The sequence below is a fragment of the Phocoena phocoena genome, chromosome X (assembly GCF_963924675.1).
Source record: "Phocoena phocoena chromosome X, mPhoPho1.1, whole genome shotgun sequence".
NCBI classification, from domain to species: Eukaryota; Metazoa; Chordata; class Mammalia; order Artiodactyla; family Phocoenidae; genus Phocoena; species Phocoena phocoena.
This window is the reverse complement of record NC_089240.1, coordinates 9,103,190-9,109,315: the sequence shown is the minus strand read 5'-3', so window position 1 is coordinate 9,109,315 and position 6,126 is coordinate 9,103,190.

Sequence of the window (6,126 nt, the reverse complement as noted above, 5' to 3'; positions counted from 1 at the left end):
GGGATCTTCCCGGACCGGGGCACGAACCCATGTCCCCTGCGTCGGCAGGCGGACTCTCAACCACTGCGCCACCAGGGAAGCCCTTAAGAGTAGTTTTGAATGGAGTAGGTTAAAATGGACTAAAGAGAAAATGAGAGGTAAGGAATGATAAACTCTACTGTTGAGAAGTTGGACTTCACCATCTGAGTAATCTTGGAGAAGCTATTTTACCTCTCTGAATCTCAGTTTTCTCATCTGTAAAATGATGTATATATGTGCACATGTGTGTGTGTGTATGTGTATATGTACATATACACACATTCGCACATGCAAACACACATATATGCATATATTGATGAATGTAATAGGCAATAAATAAATCATAGCTATAATTCAACCTTCACAGTGAGGGCTGAAAAAAGATAATCTTTCAGAGCTTGGCTAGAATGTAGATTACAGATAAAAGAAATGAAAATGGAAGGGAAAAGAAAATGGCAGGGAATACTGCCAAATGGTATTCAGAGCTATCTGTCTTAGTACAAAGAAACTAGAGAAAAGATCTTCAGAAGCCAGCCAAACTTCGTGGCTTGACTGTAGTTACATGACTTTCAAAAGAAAGCAGTGTTCCTGCCCTACCCTTTCCACCACTGCTCTCCCAAAAAAAGCATAAAGGACAAAAAAGAGAGGGCATCGCTTCAGCAACTGCTTAACTAAAAAAAGACAGGCTGACACAGGAGCCTAAAGAAGATGATCATGGTAGTTATGACTAGGGTGGGGGAGGTAAACTAAGCTCAGAGAACCTGAACAGAAATCTAAAGGGAGTTGATGCTGCGAAGGAGGAATGGAGTAGAATTCCTGAAGCTGGATTCAGGAACGGAAAGTCCTAAGAATCTTTTCCCAAGCACCACGTGCCCATTACTGGTAGAGCACCATTTAACAATGGTCTTTCATGTTCTTGCCGTGTGCCAGGCGCTATTCTTGGCACTAGGAAGACATGGCGAACAAGACAGAGTCTCTGCCTTCACGAAGGTTATATTCGAGTGGGAAGAGACAGATAATAAACAATGAAAGAAATTATAAGCAGTGGTAATTTCGAAAAATAAAGCAGATGAGCACGGGGCGGGGAGGGGTCGGAAATTAAAAATCCTGTGAGCAGGGACATGCTAACTAATAAGGTGACTTGTGACATGTGGTGAGTATGGGGATGAGAGGCCAGGAAATGAAGGATGACTTGGGGAGTCTGAACTTCTCTTTGTGAATCCCAGTTCAAACAGGATAAAGGACAAGATGAGATTTGATCTGATGGTTTCAAGGCACAGAGATAGCGGCATCCAGGCCGTGAGTGTGGGTGGGGAAGGAATAAGATGGGGGAAGCACAGCGGTCCAGCCAGCTGCACACAGAGCCCAAGGGCTCTTGACTCTGATTTGCTCTTAAAGGGAGTTTGATCTGAATAATCTACTGAAAGCCAAAACTGAACTGACAGAAGAAGAAATATACTGTTGGTGCCTGACTCTTGCTTGACCTGGGAAAAACTATGAAGAATGCTGTAATTAAAGGCATCGGCACAGGACAGAGCCTGTGTCCTAAGGGACATGACCAAGGAGACAAATAGATCTGGGCTTTCAGAGACATGACGATGCTAATGATGTCTTGAGCATTGGTGAGAAGGCCTGGTGTGCTGTGTCCCAGCCCAGCTCCATGGTGATTTAACAACACACAATGACCCAGGAGTGAGCTGCTCCCGGTTAAGGGTGAAGAGAAGGTGCTGAGTGAATCCACAAGTATTTCATCTTCAGGTCCATTTCTGAGAGAAATCTCAGTGTTGAAAATCTTCAATGTATGTTTTTTACCAAGGAATGAGTGGGGGGCCTACCTACCAACAAAAGTTCAACTCGGCAAGTTCCCTGTGCTACCAAATGGGCTCGTGACATACATGCTGCCAGCAGTTTTCATGAACGCAGATGGATTTTTAGCTAAAGTAACAGCAAACGACCACACAGCGCTTATACTGCACCACATACTTCCCAAAGTACTTTAAATGTATTGATTCATTGTTGTTTTTTTTTCATTTAAACATTTGAGAGAGGATCAGGTCCTGCAGATTTTAATTTGAACTAGTAATAGAGAACCACATAATCCTTAGTTTCTATTCCCAAGTAACAATAAAAGCATTGTCAATAGGAAATAAATTGCAAAACAAAGCAAAACAAAAACATATAGAACACTACATACCTATTAGAATGGCCAAAATCTGGAACAGTGACCACACAAAATCCTGGCAAGGATGTGGAGTAATAGAAACTCTCCTTCATTGCTGGTGAGAATGTAAACAGTACAGCCACCTTGGAAGACACTTTGGCCATTCCTTATGAAACTAAACACACTCTTGCCATATGATCTAATAAACACGCTCCTTGGTACTTATCCAAAAGAGTTGAAAACTTATTCTACACAAAACCTGCACATGGATGTTTATATCAGCTTTATTCATCATTGCCAAAACTTGGAATCCACCAAGATGTCCTTTAGTAGGTGAATGGATAAATAAACTGTGGGACGTCCAGACAATGGAATATTATTCAGTGCTAAAAAGGAACTAACTATGAAGCCATGAAAAGACATGGAGGAACCTTAAATGTGTATCACTAAGTGAAAGAAGGCAGTCTGAAGAGGCTACATACTGTATGATTCCAACCATGTGACATTACGGAAAAGGCACGACTATGGAGAGAGTAAAAAGATCAGTGGTTGCCAGGGGTTAGGAGGGGAGGAAGGAATGAATAGGCAGAGGAGAGAGGATTTTAGGGTAGTATAAAATATAATGTATGATATAATGAGGGATACATGTCATTATACATTTGTCCAAATCTACAGACTGTACAATATCAAGAGTGAACTATAACGTAAACTATGGAGTTTGGGTGATGATGATATATGGATGCAGGTTCATCATTTGTAGCAAATGTAGCCCTCTGGTGGGGATGTTGATAGTGGGGGAGGCGATGCATGTGTGGCGGCAGTGGGTATATGGGAGATTTCTGTATTTTCCTTTCAGTTTTGCTGTGAACCTAAAATTGCTCTTAAAAAATAGTCTTAATTAAAAATATTTTTAAAAACATAAAAGAGAAAGTAATAGTTTTGTACCGTAAACCTTTCCCTTTTTTTTGGACAACAGACCCTTGACCCTTCCTTGACCATTTATTCGGCCTGAATGAGCTCTTCTATGAGGGCTGAGTTTGATGTTCTTTTGAGATAAGTGTTAAAAGAAAAAAAAAAGAAAAGGCATTGATTGCTAAGGGCTTGAAATGTGGACATCCGAAATGAAGACTGCCCATAAAATCAGATTCCAGGGATTAACCAGTTCCTGACTGACTGAGAAAGGGATGCTATGAACACAGTCACTGGCAGGAAGTCTAGATTCTCCCATATGGCTGAGATAGGGGAAGGTTATGTGTTCATATGAACTTCCTGCCTAACAGTCCATCTCTTTCTGCTTCTTGGCATTTAACCCTGAAAAAGAACTCAACAACTTGCAAGGGGCCGGCCTAGGAACCAGAGAAGCAGAGACAGGGTATCCGTTATTGACTGAGTGAGTACCAGAGGTCAGAGCGGGAAATGGACCAGAAGCCACAAGGCAAGCCAGTGAGGAAGTGTACAGAATTACCCAAGATCACGGCAAGTAAGGATTCCAAAGCTAGGTCATCAGCGAGAAGCAGGAGGATATAAATAGTACTGCTATATGGGGCAAGCACTATTCTAAGGCGAACAATAGCCTAGCGAATGGAGAAAATAGAGGAACTGTGCAAAACTCAGGAGGTCAGACGCAAGGCCTGGAGAACTGAGACCAGAGTTTGCCTCCAGGGAGAGGCTTTGGCCTGCTTCATGAGAAGGCTGGGCCTTTCCGTAGTGTGGACAGATCTGAGGCCCACTCTGGAATCGTTTAGGAAGGTCCTTCCGGAGGAAGGAATGCAGGGTGCGGAGCGGAGAGAGACACGTTGTGAGCTGCTTAATGTGGACTGTGCTTTGGCCTGTAGATACCTCCTCACCTTCCAAAAGTAGGGTTTTCCATGCTTCTGGTCCTGTACTCGGTACATTTAGAAGGAGAAAAAAATCGACCTAAGTAGCTGATTGTGTAAGGATAGCGCTGAATATAATTGTTCTCTTTAGGTGAGCATGCCCTTGACTAATGGCCAAAAGTATAGTTCTCAAGTTCAAATAAGTATACTAAGTAATCTATAACATAGATGAAAGGGATTCGGTAAAACAAATCTCCCTTCCCTAAAACTTTTTCCGGAGAAACACATTTGCAGGGTTGCATTAGTCATTATTTTGCTAAAAAGATGGCAAAGGATAGTTAGGTGACATCAATTCACTCCGCATTTAATGCACTCTGGTGTGCTCAATGCACCACAATAAGTATACTAACCACAGGGAGCCTCTCCTCCAGCTCAGCCACACTTAATAACCGGCACATCAGACATCTCACAGACCCTCACAATTTCCCTTCCATTTCCTGTGACTTAACTCATTCAATGAACACTTTTCTCTTTTCACTCCACTGGGGTCTTGGCCTCACCCTCAACTGTCTTCTACTGACTTCTTCAATCACAAGTTCCCAGGAAGGGGTATAACTTTCCCTCACATCACACCCCAGTCTAATGGAACTCATCTCTCTTCTCTAGGTAGTCAGTAGCATTCCTTCTTTGCTTATCTTCTATACTACTGCAAGAGAAACAGCAAAAAAACAAAAACAAAGGCAATGAACATCAGCAAAGTGGCTATTTTTCTTGTGCTAAAGTCCCAAGGAGTATGGTCGCTGTGTGATGTCACTGGGGAATCTATGCGGCATCTGTCTTTTTGCTCAGACTCAGCATAGCACGTGGCTTTCATTTAATGCTTGTTGCCTTATGGTTGCAAAGTGGCTGCTTCTCTTCCAATATTGTAACTGTGCCCTAAGCAGGAAAAGACGGAATATGACAGGCAAAAGCCACGCAAGTCAGCTGTGTCTGTTGCCATTTTAAAGAACATGCCTGAAGCCTCACTGTATGACTTTACCTATATCTTAATCATCTGTTCACATGACCAGGTATAATCACATGACCAGTTATAAATGCATAGGAGTCTAGGAAATGTATATGTTAGATAGGAAACTTCCTACCCCAAACAGAATAGAGTTATTTTACATAGAATAAAGGAGCAATAACACAAGCAAAAAATCAACAAATGAGAATACATCAAACTAACAAGCTGCTGCACAGCAAAACAAGCAATCAACAAATTGAAAAGGCAACCTATGGAATGGGAGAAAATATATGCAAAACGTATATCTGATAAGGGTTTAATATCCAAAATATAAAGAACTCATACAACTCAATAGGAAAGCCACAAACAACCCAATTTAAAAATGGGCAGAGGAACTGAATAGATATTTTCCCAAAGAAGACATACAAATGGCCAACGGATACATGAAAAGGTGCTCAGTATGACTAATCATCAGGGAAATACAAATCAAAACCACAATGAGATATGACCTCACATCTGTTAGAATGGCCATCATCAGAAAGACAAAAGATGACAAGTGCTGGAGAGGGTGTGGAGAAAAGGGAACCCTCTTGCACTGTTGGTGGGAGTGTAAACTGGTGCAGCCACTATGGAGAACAGTACGGAGGTTCCTCAAAAATTAAAAATAGAACCACCATATGACCCAGCAGTTCCACTTTTGGGTATATAGCCAAAGGAAACAAAAACAGGACATCTAAGAGATAGCTGCACTCCCATGTTCTTTGCAGCATTTTTCACAGTAGCCAAGATACGGAAACAACCTAAGCATCCATTAATGCATGAATAAAGAAATTGCGGTATATATAAACAATGGAATACTACTCAGCCATGAGAAAGAAGGAAATCCTGCCATTTGCAACAACATGGATGGACCTTGAGGGCATTATGCTAAGTGAGATAAATGAGACAGAGAAAGAAAATGCTTTATGATCTCACTTATGTGTGGAATCTAAAAAAGCTGATCTCATAGAAACAGAGATGAGAATGGTGGTTACCAGGGGCTGGGGAGTGCGGGAAAGGGGGGAGATGCTGGTCAAAGAGCACAAACTTGCAGTTAGGAGATGAGTACGTTCCGGGGAGTCTAA